We start from the raw sequence: 14367 nt of genomic DNA on the forward strand, positions 1-14367 counted from the left end.
CTTCTTTGTCTCTTTTGATCTTTGTTGGTTTAAAGTCTGTTTTATCAGAGACTAGGATTGCAACCACTACTTTTTTATTTGCTTTCCATCTGCTTGGTAGATCTTCCTCCATCCCTTTATTTTGAGCCTATGTGTGTCTCTGCATGTGAGATGGGTCTCCTAAATGCAGCACACTGATGGGTCTTAACTGTTTGTCCAATTTGCCAGTCGGTGTCTTTTAATTGGAGCATTTAGCCCATTTACATTTAAGGTTAATATTGTTATGTGTGAATTTGATACTGTCATTATGATGTTAGCTGGTTATTTTGCTCGTTAGTTGATGCAGTTTCTTCCTAGCATCAATGGTCTTTACAATTTGGCATATTTTTGCAGTGGCTGGTACCGGTTGTTCCTTTCCATGTTTAGTGCTGCCTTCAGGAGCTCTTGTAAGGCAGGCCTGGTGGTGACCAAATCTCTCAGCATTTGTTTGTCTGTAAAGTATTTTAATTCTCCTTCACTTATGAAGCTTAGTTTGGCTGGATGTGAAATTCTGGGTTGAAAATTCTTTTCTTTTCTTCAAGAATGTTAAATATTGGCCCCCACTCTCTTCTGGCTTGTAGAGTTTCTGCTGAGAGGTCAGCTGTTAGTCTGATGGGCTTCCCTTTGTGAGTAACCCGACCTTTCTCTCTAGCTGTCCTTAACATTTTTTCCTTCATTTCAACTTTGGTGAATCTGACAATTATGTGTCTTGGAGTTGCTCTTCTTGGGGAGTATCTTTGTGGTGTCCTCTGTATTTCCTGAATTTGAATGTTGGCCTGCCTTGCTAGGTTGGGGAAGTTGTCCTGGATAATATCCTGAAGTGTTTTCCAACTTGGTTTCACTCTCCCCAACCCTTTCAGGTACACCAATCAGACATAGATTTGGTCTTCTCACATAGTCCCATATTTCTTGGAGGTTTTGTTCGTTTCTTTCTATTCTTTTTTCTCTAAACTTCTCTTCTTGCTTCATTTCATTCATTTGATCTTCAATCACTGATACCCTTTCTTCCACTTGATCAAATCAGCTACTGAAGCTAGTACATGCGTCACGTAGTTCTCGTGCCATGGTTTTCAGCTCCATCAGGTCATTTAAGGTCTTCTCTACACTGTTTATTCTAGTTAGCCATTCGTCTAATCTTTTTTCAAGGTTTTTAGCTTCTTTGTGATGGGTTTGAACATCCTCCTTTAGCTCAAAGAAGTTTGTTATTACCAATCATCTGAAGCCTTCTCTCAACTTGTCAAAGTCATTCTGTGTCCAGCTTTGTTCTGTTGCTGGCAAGGAGCTGCGTTCCTTTGGAGGAGGAGAGGTGCTCTGATTGTTAGAATTTTCAGCTTTTCTGCTCTGTTTTCTCCCCACCTTTGTGGTTTTATCTACCTTTGGTCTTTGATGATGGTGATGTACAGATGGGGTTTCAGTGTGGATGTCCTTTCTGTTAGTTTTCCTTCTAATAGACAGAACCCTCAGCTGCACATCTGTTGGAGTTTGCTGGAGGTCCACTCCAGACCTGTTTGCCTGGGTATCACCAGCGAAGACTGCAAACAGCAAATATTGCATGCAGAACAGCAAACGTTGCTGCCTGATCCTTCCTCTGGAAGCTTCGTCTCAGAGGGGCACCCGGCCGTATGAGGTGTCAGTCGGCCCCTACTGGGAGGTGCCTCCAAGTTAGGCTACTCAGGGGTCAGGGACCCACTTGAGGAGGCAGTCTGTCCGTTCTCAGATCTCAAAGTCCGTGCTGGGAGAACCAGTACTCTCTTCAAAGCTGTCAGACAGGGATGTTTAAGTCTGCAGAAGTTTCTGCTGCCTTTTGTTCAGCTAGGCCCTGCTCTCAGAGGCGGAGTCTAAAGAGACAGGTAGGCCTCCTTGAGCTGTGGTGGGCTCCACCCAGTTTGAGCTTCCCGGCCACTTTTTTTTACCTACTCAAGCCTCAGCAATGGTGGACACCCCTCCCCCAGCCTCGCTGCCACCTTGCAGTTCGATCTCAGACTGCTGTGCTAGCAGTGAGCGAGGCTCCATGGGCGTGGGACCCTCCAAGCCAGGAGCAGGATATAATATCCTGGTGTGCCATTTGCTAAGACTGTTGGAAAAGTGCAGTATTAGGGTGGGAGTGTCCTGATTTTCCAGGTACAATCTGTCATGGCTTCCCTTGGCTGGGAAAGGGAATTCCCCAACCCCTTGTGCTTCCCAGGTGAGGCAATGCCCTTCCTGCTTCGGCTCACGCACCGTGGGCTGCACCCACTGTCTGACAAGCCCCAGTGAAATGAACCCAGTACCTCAGTTGGAAATGCAGAAATCCCCCATCTTCTGCGTCACTCACACTGGGAGCTGTAGACTGCTGCTGTTCCTATTTGGCCATCTTCACCAATTATTCTTTTCAAAGAAACAATGTTGGACTTGAATTACCTCTATTGTACGTTAGAAAAATTTCATTGTTTCTGCTATAATGTTATTTTTTTCCTTCTACTTTCCTTGGGTTTAATTTGCTGTTCTCTTTCCCTAACTTCTTTAGATAGATTCTGAGATAATTTACTTTTACATTTTACTTCTGTAATACATGCATTTAAGGCAATAAATTTCCTCTATGCATATATTTAGCTGTAAACCACTAGTTATGATGTGCTATATTTTGATTTTATTCAATCAAAAATATTTTAACCTACATTGTGATTTCTTCTTTAACTCATGAATTATTTACGAGTGTAATGCTTAACTTTTATCCATTTGTGGATTTTCTATATATCTTTTGTTTACTTGTTTCTTTCTACTGGGTTAAATAACATAGTTCATATAATGTTAATCCTTTGGATTTGCTGAGAGTCACTTATTTTATGGCAAAGTATATTTCAATTTTGATGAGCTTTTCATGAGCATTGAGAAAAACATGTAGATCTTGCAACTCGTGGATGCAATATAGTATATATGCCTATTAGGTTAAGTTTTCCACTGTTTTGTTCAAATCTTCTTTTTTTTTTTTTTCCATGTCTTTTTTTTTTCTTTTTTTTATTATCATTATTATTATTATACTTTACGTTTTATGGTACATGTGCGCAATGTGCAGGTAAGTTACATATGTATACATGTGCCATGCTGTTGCGCTGCACCCACTAACTCGTCATCTAGCATTAGGTATACCTCCCAATGCTATCCCTCCCCCCTCCCCCCACCCCAAAACAGTCCCCGAAGTGTGATGTTCCCCTTCCCATGTCCATGTGTTCTCATTGTTCAATTCCCACCTATGAGTGAGAGTATGCGGTGTTTGGTTTTTTGTTCTTGCAATAGTTTACTGAGAATGATGATTTCCAATTTCATCCATGTCCCTACAAAGGACATGAACTCATCATTTTTTATGGCTGCATAGTATTCCATGGTGTATATGTGCCACATTTTCTTAATCCAGTCTATCATTATTGGACATTTGGGTTGGTTCCAAGTCTTTGCTATTGTGAATAATGCTGCAATAAACATACGTGTGCATGTGTCTTTATGGCAGCATGATTTATAGTCCTTTGGGTATATACCCAGTAATGGGATGGCTGGGTCAAATGGAATTTCTAGTTCTAGATCCCTGAGGAATTGCCACACTGACTTCCACAAGGGTTGAACTAGTTTATAGTCCCACCAACAGTGTAAAAGTGTTCCTATTTCTCCACATCCTCTCCAGCACCTGTTGTTTCCTGATTTTTTAATGATTGCCATTCTAACTGGTGTGAGATGGTATCTCATTGTGGTTTTGATTTGCATTTCTCTGATGGCCAGTGATGGTGTGTTTTGCTCAAATCTTCTATAGCTGTACTGAATTTCTGTCTATCAGTTACTGAGGAAAAGTATATTAAAAACTTCCTGCTATGATGTGGATTTGGCTACTTCTTTTTTAAATTATATTTTTTGCTTTATATATTTTGAATCTAGTTATTAGATGTATATAAGTTTAAGACTGTTGAATTTTCCTGATGAATAAAACTTTTATCATTATTAATATTCCTCTGTATCCATAGTAATGCTTTTAGCTTCAAATAAACTTATGTTTGTATTTTACTAATCCCTCTGTTTAATATTCTAGTCTCTATCCTTGCCTTCTTTTAGATTAAGTAATTTTATTATTCCGCTTTTTCTCTCCATTTTCTTGTTATACATTATTTTGCTATTGTTTTTGTGATTAAGCTAGAGATTACAATGTATCTTTTGCTTCTTAAAATATTTTACCACTTTCCCAAATGCAAGCACTTTAAAACACTTTAACTCTATTTACTACCCACCTTACATGTATTTTATTGCATATATATATATATATATGCTCAGATTCTTCAACAAAATACTAACAAGCTATAATACAACTAGCAATATAACAATGCATTGAAAAGATGATACATCATGACCAAGAAGGATTTATTCCTGAGATGCAAGGGTAGTTCACACTACCAAAAATAATCAATGCAATCCCTATCAAAATCCCACTAGCATTTTTTATAGAAATAGAAAAAACAATCCTAAAATTTATATGGAACCAAAAAAAATCCTGAATAGCAAAAGAAATCTTGAGAAAAAAGAGTAAAACTGGAGGCTTTAAACTTCCTGATTTCAAAACACACTACAAAGCTATAGTAATCAAAACAGTATGATACTGGCATAAAAACAGACATATTGACCAATGGAACAGAATAGAGAGCCCCCAAAAATTCATTCGTATGTAGTCAACTGATCTTTCATAAGGATGCTAAGAATACACAATGGGGAAAAGATAGTCTTTTCAAGAACTGGTACTGAGGAAATGATATAAACCATGCAAATGAATAAAATTGGACAATTACCTTGTACCATACATATAAGGAACTAAAAATGGGTTACATATTTGAGACCTAAAACTGTAAACTCCTAAAACAAAACAAGAGGCTTCATGGCATTGGCATTGGCAATGATTTCTTGGATATGACATCAAAAGCACAAGCAACAAAATTAAAAATAGATGAGTGGGATTATCAAACTAAAAAGCTTCTGCACAGCAACAGAAATAATCAACAAAATTAAAAGGCAACTTATAGAATGGGAGAAAATATTTGTAAAACATATATCTAATAAGTGGTTAATAGCCAAAATATATCAGCAACTCCTATAATTCAATAGAATAAAAAATGATAATAAGATTAAAATGGGCAAATAAGGCTGGGCGCAGTGGCTAACACCTGTAATCCCAGCACTTTGGGAGACCGAGACAAGCAGATCACAAGGTCAGGAGTTCGAGACCAGTCTGGCCAATATGGTGAAACCCTGTCTCTACTAAAAACACAAAAATTAGCCAGAAGGGATGGTGGGCGCCTGTAGTCCCAGCTACTCAGGAGGCTGAGGCAGGATAATTGCTTGAGCCCAGGAGGTGGAGGTTGCAGTGAGGCCGAGATCGCACCACTGTACTCCAGCCTGGGCAACAGAGCAAGACTCCATCTCAAAAAAAAACAAAATGGGTGAATAACTTGAATAGACACTTCTACCAAAAAAAAGACATACAAGTAGCCAACAGATATATAAAAGATGCTCAACATCACTAATTGTCAGGGAAATTCAAATCAAAAGCACAATGAGATATCACCTCACACCTATTAGGATGTGATAAAACAATAGATAAAACAAAAGATAACTGTCGGCAATGATTTAGAGAAATTGGAACCCTTGAACGCTGTTGTTGAGGATGTAAAATGTTACATCCATATGGAAAACAGGCTCCTCAAAAAAATAAAAGTAGAACTACCATATAATCCAGCAATCACACTTCTGAGTATGTACTCAAAGGAAATGAAATCAGAATCTGGAAGAGATATGTGCATTTCCATGTTTACAGCAACATAATTCAAAATAGCCAAGATATAATAAAAACCTAAATATTCATCAATGGATGAATGGATAAAGAAAATGTGGTATATACATAACAATGGAATATTAGTCAGCTTTTAAAAAAAAGATATGCTATATGCAACAACATGGATGAACCTGAAGGACATTATGCTAAGTGAAATAAGCCAGTCACAGAAGGAAAAATGCTACATAATTTCACTTATATGAGGCATCTAAAATAGTCCAATTAAGTGTATGCATGTATTTTGTCTTTATTTTCCCTTCAATTTTGAGAGACATTTTCAATGAACATAAAATTTTAAGTTGGTAATTATTTTCCTTTAGCACTTTGAATATATGATTCTATTATCCTCTGATTTTCACCATTCCTGTTGAGAAAAAAAGTTTTAGGCCATTGTTGTTCCTTTGATGATAACAGAGCTTTTTTCTTTTGCCTGCCTTTAAGATTTTTTTCTCTGTCTTTGGTTTTCAGCAGTTTTCTCTAATTTGCCAAGATATGGTTTTCTTTTTATTTATCCTGTTAGTGTTCATAGTATTTCTTGAATCTATGGTTTCATGTCTTCCACCAGATTTGGAAAGTTTACAGCCTGTGTCTCTTCAAATGTTGCTGCTATTGCATTCCCTGTTTCCTACTGCTAAAATTCTCATTTCGGGTATGTTGTGTCTGTTCATGATGTTTCATATGATTCTTAATTTCTTTTATCTATTTTCTCTTTTTATCTCTTTTCTATCTTTTTATCTCTCCACGTTTTATCTGGGTTGACCTTTCTAACCTATCTTCCAGTTCACTGAAGTTTTTCTTCAGCTTGATTTAAGTTGCTGTTAAATTCATCCATTGCATTCTTAATTTTAAGTATTATATTTTTATCCCCAGAATTTCCATTTGGTTCTCCATCATAGTTTCCAATTTTTTGATGAAATTTTAAATCCTGTATTTTAATTCCTTAAAAAATGGTTACTTGCAAGTGTGTGTCTGATAATTCCATCATCTGGATGCCCTAGAAGTCTTTTCTATTGTATATTGTCTCCACTGATTTATAGACAAGTCTTTTCTACTTTTATACTTGGATTTTTTTTGGCTTGAAATTTGAACATTATTTTAAAAATCAAGAGATTATTTGAAACATTGGATATGTTGGCTTCCTAGAGAGGATTTATCTTTTTTTTTGGCAGGCAACCTAGCTGAAACACAAACAAGTCCAGATTATCATAGTCCAATCAGGGGTTCCTTTTATTCAAAGCTAAGCTTCAGTATCTGTAAGAACTGCTCTATTTTTGATGCACCCTTATTCATATAGTGACTCTATCCCAACCATTTGTGTTTTGACCCAAAATTTGTAGCTTATTTGGGCCCCTACACTTTGAAGGGCTCTGAAATTCAACTTTTGGCCTCAACTCATGAGTCTGTTAAAGTATCTGTTCAGCTTATTATCAGCAAATGAAATGAGCAAATGCCTCCAGGGGAAAATCAGTCCCAAATGCTGGACCCACTGCTCTGAGCCTTCTTTCCCAGATGCTGGCCCGCAGTATCTCAGTGCCTTTCTTATAGATTTACAATGCCTTTAAACACATTTTTTTAAATATTTCTTCAGCTTTTCTAGTTGCCTTAAGTGGAAAATCAGTCTAAAACAGCTCGTATGCCATTACTAGAAGTCTCCTTAGTGACTTTTTAAGCTCCAGTCTCTCAGTCACATCTTTTTAGATAACACCAATCTTTTGAAAGATTTTATATTTATGATCTCTATTTCTTCTCTGCATAGTCGCAATTTAATCCACTCTAATCTGACTTTTGCCTCAAGTATCCACCAAAAGATAAAGCTGAAGTCATCAGTGACCTCCGTTTTGCTAAGCCAATATCTTTCTCAGCCTTCTTATCCTCTGACTTCTCAGCAACATTTGTCACTGCTGATATCTCCTTCCTTTCACTTTCTGAAATATTCTCTTTCCCTTCGTTTCCATATTATAATTTTCTCCTTTTGCTGTCTCATTCCTCTCTGCCAAGAAAATAAATGTTGAAATACAGACCTGTTTTTTAACACTCTACACTCTCTTAGATGATCCCATTTACCCAAGCAAATGACTTATCTATTTGCAAAAAACTCATGTTTTTATGTCCAACTCAGACCTCTCCTCTGTGCTCCAATCCATAAATCCAAGGAGCTACTTGAAGAAACTTCCTTTTAAATCTCATAGTGACACTTCAAAATCAAAAGGTCCAAAATCAAACTTATAATTACCCACAATTTAAAATAGAGGAGAGAAGGTGATTTCAGCCAGATGGCAGAGAAGGAGATCTTGTCTTTCATTTCCCCCACGCGCGCACACACACACACACACACACACACACACACACACACACACACACATATATATAAACAACCACGCACAATTAGACAGCTATCCATGAATGAAAATAGCCCTGAAAGAGCTCAGGAGTCAAGTTAAGAAGCTGAAACAGAGTGACATCAGCAAGATGGCAGAATAGGAGGTCTCAGGCTTCACTACCCTCCTCCACAGAAAGTACAAGTAGCAACTATTGACAGAGAAGAACACTTTTGTGAAAACCCCAATGTTTGGGAATGAGACTGAGACTCCTGCAAGGGCCACAAAACTGAATAAAAACATTAGAAAAGGAGGAGAAATGGACTTAGACTGCATTACCCCTTATCCTCCCCAAAGTTGCCACAGCACTACACAAAGAGAATTCCCCTGGGTTTATGGTTTCCATAGTAGAAAAAGAGAATCAGAGGTGGACATCCAGCTTCCCTAGTATGCCAAAATGCTTCCTAGGAAGTTGATTCCAGTCTCACCTCTCCAGAAACACTTGGGATAATGGCAGGGCTAGACCACTTGAAGTCAGGTAGAAACAAAGAAAGGAGGCAGAGCTCACAGTGACCAGCAATCAGATCTTGGTGGTAACTCTGTGTTTCTACCGATGATAGCTCCCACTCAGAGATACCAACCAACAGCATAGCCACTCACAATGCTAAGCCGATCATTCTCAAAAGCATGGAGGAAAGTTCAACCTGGCTTGAGTCCCTAAGTAGCCAACTTCCATGCCCAGCCTCAGAGCCCATCCCACAGCCCAGCCCAGCCCAGGCAGAGTTACCTGCTTCCACACATTTCTTTTTTTTTTTTTTTTTTTTTTGAGACGGAGTCTCACTCTTTCACCCAAGTGGGAGTGTAGTGGCACGATCTCAGCTCACTGCAAGCTCCGCCTCCCGGGTTCACGCCATTCTCCTGCCTCAGCCTCCCGAGCAGCTGGGACTACAGGCACCCACCACCACGCCCGGCTTTTTTTTTTTAATTGTATTTTTAGTAGAGATGGGGTTTCACTGTGTTAACCAGGATGGTCTCGATCTCCTGACCTCGTGATCCACCCGCCTCGGCCTCCCAAAGTGCTGGGATTACAGGCGTGAGCCATCGTGCCCGGCCCACACATTTCACCAGAGTTTAGTGGCTGACCTGCTCAACCCAGGAGTTTAAACAGTGACTCTACCCAACCACAGATCCCAGCCCAGCAGGGATTTGCCTACCACTACACATTATAGCAGAGAGCAGGGGTTAGAACTGCCAACACAAGAGTTCAAACAGCAGTTCTGCCTAGCCTCAGAGCCTACTCTAAGGCCCCATCCAGTCAAGGGGATGCCTACCCTGGTGCATTTTGGCAGAGCTTAAGGGCTGCACTTGCCTGACTCAAGAGTCCAGGCAGTGGATTGCACTAGCCTCAGAGACTACCTTAATCCCTAGGATAGAGACAAGCCTCAACTGTACATTTCTATGTATCCTGCTTGGTCCCTTCTGTCCCAAGCAGTGACTTGCCTAACCTCACAGCCTTGTCTCTACAAGTTGGACAAGCTCTCTACAGCCTTGTCCAACGCAGGATTCACATAGTGATACCATCTAGCCAGAGAATACATTCTGCAACCCAGACAGATCAGAGGTAATCACAGTGTCCAGCCAACAGTCCCACCTGATTACAGAGCCTACCTAGTGGTCTTGTCAGACAGTGGAGCCCAGTCAGCTGCCTCACCTGAACTCAGAGTGAAAGTGGCAGCCCAGCCAACTAGTAACTTCTGTCTAACTGAGGTCATTACCAGCTGGCCCATCTAGAATCACAAGCTGGACTAAATAGTAAGGGCCTATCCTTGCCAAGGAACACTGAAAAAGGCCAGGATAAATAGCTATCTCCTCAAATGTGCAGATGCCAATACAAGGACACAAGAATTATAAAGAACCAGGGAATTGCCTAGGTGCAGTGGCTCACACCTGTAATCCTAGCACTTTGGAAGTCTGAGGCGGGTGGATCACTTGAGGTCAGGAGTTCAAAACCAGCCTATCCAACACAGTGAAACCTCATCTCTACTAAAAATGCAAAAAAAAAAAAAAAATAGCTGGGCATGGTGGTGGACGCCTGTAATTCCAGCTACTTGGGAGGCTGAGACAGGAGAATTGCTTGAACCTGGGAGGCAGAGGTTACAGTGAGCCAAGATCATGCCATTGCACTCTAGCCTGGGTGACAGAGTGAGACTCTGTATCAAAAAAAAAAAAGAACCAGGGAATTATGACATCATCAAAAGAAGCTCTGAGAACTCCAATAATGGACCCTAAAGAAATGAAGATCTATGAAATGACAGTCAAAGAATTCAGAATAATCCTATTAAAGAAATTCAGTGACCTATGAGAATATATGGATAGAAAATTAAATGAAATTTTAAAACAATGTACAAACAAAATAAGAACTTTTATAAAGAAATAGAAACAGTTTTAGAAAATAGAAATCCTAAAGATGAAGAATACAATGACTGACTGAAAAATTTAATAAAAGGCTTCAATCACAGACTTAATCAGAAGAAAGAATCAGTGAGCCCAAAGAAAGAACATCTAAAATTGTCCAGTCAGAGAAGCAAAAAGAAAAAAAAGAATTTAAAAGAATGAAGAAAGCCTATGGGAATTATGAGACACCATCAGGAAAACTAAGAATCACATAATAAAAGTTGAGGAAGGAGAGAGGAAAGGGGGAAGAAATCAAATTTAAGAAAATAATGGCTGAAAGCATCTCATATTTGGGGATAGATACCAATATTGAGGTACAGGAAGTCCAGAGCTCTCCAATCAAATTCAGCTCAAAGAGGGTGGGGCACAGTGGCTCATGTCTATAATCTCAGCACTTTGGGAGGCCAAGGTGGGTGAATCTCTTGGGGCCAGGAGTTTGAGACCATCCTGGCCAACATGGGGAAACCCCATCTCTACTGAAAATACAAAAATTAGCTGGGTGTCATGGTGCATGCCTGTGGTTTCTGCTACTTGAGCAGCTGAGGCATGGGAATCACTTGAACTCAGGAGGTGGAGGTTGCAGTGAGCCAAGCTTATGCACTGCACTGCAGCCCAGGCAACAAAGCAAGACTCCATCTCAAAAAAAAAAAAAAATCAACCCAAAGAGGAGTTCACAAAGACACATAATAATCAAACTATCAAAATTAAAAGACAAAGAAAAATCCCGACAACAGCAAGACATAATAAGCACATTTACATGTAAGGAAATTCTAATACAACTATCAGCAGATTTCTCAGGAGAAATCCTGCAGGCCAGGAGGAAGTGAAATATTATATTTAAAGTACTGAAGGAAAAAATAACACTGCCAACCAAGAACTCTTTACCAGGCAAAGCTGTCCTTCAGAAATAAGGGAGAAATAAAAACTTTCCAAAACAAACAAAAGTTAAGGGAATTCTTAACCACCAGGCCCACATTACAGAAAATGCTTAAGGGAATTCTTTACACTGAAATGAAAAGCCACACTAATTAATAACATAAAACACATGATAGCACAAAACTCAATGATATAAGTAATACAGAGACATATTCAGAACACCCTAGGGCTGTAATTGTGGTGTATATAGCAATTTTAACTCTAGTATGAGGGTTAAGAAACAAAGCTATTAAAAAACAACTACAGCTAAAATAAATTGCTAAGGGATAAAAATTACAAAATGATGTAAATTTTGATATCAGATATATAAAACATGGAGGGGGAGTAAAAGTGCATTGTTTTATACACTCAAAATTAACGTGTTATCTGCTTGAAATAGCCTGTTATAAGTGTAAGATGTTTTCAGTAAGCTTCATGGTAACCACAAGGCAAAGATATATAGTACATGTAAAAAACATAAATAGAAATAATTCAAAGAATACCACTACAGAAAAATTGCCAAATGACAACAAAAGACAGCCAGAGAGGAAGAAAGAAACAAATTATCTACAACCAACCAGAAAACAAATTACAAAATCGCAGTAGTAAGTCCTTAGCTATCAATAATTACTTTGAATATAAGTGGATTAAATTTTCCAATAAAAAGATATAGAGTGCCTGAATGGATTTACTTAAAGACCCAATTATATGCTGTCTACAAGAGACTTATCTCAGTTTTTAGGACATACATAACTAAAAGTGAAGAGACAGAAAAAGAGAGTCCATGCAAATGGAAACCAAAAGAGAGCCAACTTGGCTATAGAGATATCAGACAAAACAGACAGTAAGCCAAAAACTGTAAAAGGAGATAAAGAAGGTCATTATATAATTATTTAGTGGTCAATTCACCAAAAGAATATAAATATTGTAAATATATTTGCACCCAACATTGGAGCGCTTAAATATATAAAGCAAACATTAAAAGATATGAAGGGAGAAATAGATTCCAACACAATAAAAGCAGGGACTTTAGTACTCTACTTTGGCAATGAACAAATCTTCCAAACAGAAAAATCAATAAAGAAACATTGTACTGGAACTATACTTTAGTCCATATGAACCTAACAGACATATATACACCATATTCCATCTAACAGCAACAGAATACACATTCTTCTCAAGTGCACATGAAATATTTTCCAGGTTAGATTACACGTCACAAAACAAGTCTGAACAAATTTAAAAGGACTAAAATCATATTAAGTATCTTTTCTGATCACCGTGGTATGAAACCAGAAATCAAGAACAGGAGAAATCTTGGAAAATTTGCAAATACATGAAAATTAAACAACATTACCCTGAATAATCAATGGGTCAAAGAAGAACTCAAAAGGGAAATTTTAAAAATGTTTTGACATAAATGTATGTTCTAGATCCGAGGAGAAAGAACTGGAAAAGTTGCTGCCAGAGAAAGGATACAGGACTGAGGCAAATCTCCCTTTAGGGAGAAGGGAAGAAGTTCTCAACTCAAGTATATAAAGAGGTCAGTGTTTCTGGGGTAAAGACATTATCCTTTTCCAGAACTGCAGGGAAGACGAGGAAAGGGATGGGATAGGCATCTGTTAAAATGGTAGTAGGAGCAGCTTGGGAAGATGGCACCTGAAATTAATTTATCTGAGGGGGCTTGGAGTGAGATAGCGTGATGGTTCAGTAAGGAAAGAACAGTGCTCATGCATACTAAAAAAAACAGTCTTCAGACAAATGAAAATGAAAATACGACATACCAAAACTTACAGGGTGCAGCAAAAGCAGTTCTAAAAGGGAAATTTTTAGCAAAAAAAAGTCTTCATTGAAAAATAAGAAAGATCTTAAATAAGTAACCTAATTATACACCTCAAGAAACTAGAAAAAGAAGAACAAATTAAGCCCAAAGTTAGCAGAAGGGAAGAAATAAAGATCAGAGCAGAAATAAATGAAATAGAGAGTATAAAAACAATAGACATGGTCAACAACCCTAAGAGTTGGATTTTTGAAAAGATAAACAAAATGGACAAACCTTTATCTAGACTAAGAAAAAAGAGAGAAGACTCAAATAAAATTAGAAGTGAAAGAGGAGACATTACAAGTGATATCATACAAATACAAAGGATCATAAGAGATTACTATGAACAATTATAGGCCAACAAGTTGGATAACCTAGAAGAAATGGATAAATTCCTAGATGCATACAACCCCCACAAGACTGAATCAAGAAACAGAAAACCTGAACAGATCATAATGAGTAAAGAGACTGAATCAGTAATAAAAGTTCTCCCACCAAAGAAAAGACCAGGACCTGATTGCTTCACTGCTGAATTCTACCATACATTTAAAGAAGAACAATACCAATCTTTCTCAAGCTCTTCTTCAAAAAATTGAAGAGAGGGGAATAGTTCCAGACTCTTTTTACAAGGGCAGAATTACCCTGACCTTATCAAAGCCAGACAAGGACTTTAGAAGACAAGAAAATTATAGGTCAATATCCTTTATGATATTGATGTAAAAATATGATATAGATGCAAAAAATCCTAAATAAAATAATACCAAACTGAACTCAAAAATACATTAAAAGGATTATTCACCATGATCAAGTGGGATTTATCCCAAGATGTAAGAATTAACATGTGCAAATCAATAAAAGTGATACATCACGTTAACAATGAACAAAAACCATGCAATCATCCCATTAGATGCAGAAAAAAAGCATTTGACAAAATTCAACATCTTTCCATGATTAAAAACTTTCACCAAATTAGGTATAGAAGGACTATACCTCAA

Source organism: Pongo pygmaeus, chromosome 13 (genome assembly GCF_028885625.2).
Source record: "Pongo pygmaeus isolate AG05252 chromosome 13, NHGRI_mPonPyg2-v2.0_pri, whole genome shotgun sequence".
Lineage (NCBI taxonomy): Eukaryota > Metazoa > Chordata > Mammalia > Primates > Hominidae > Pongo > Pongo pygmaeus.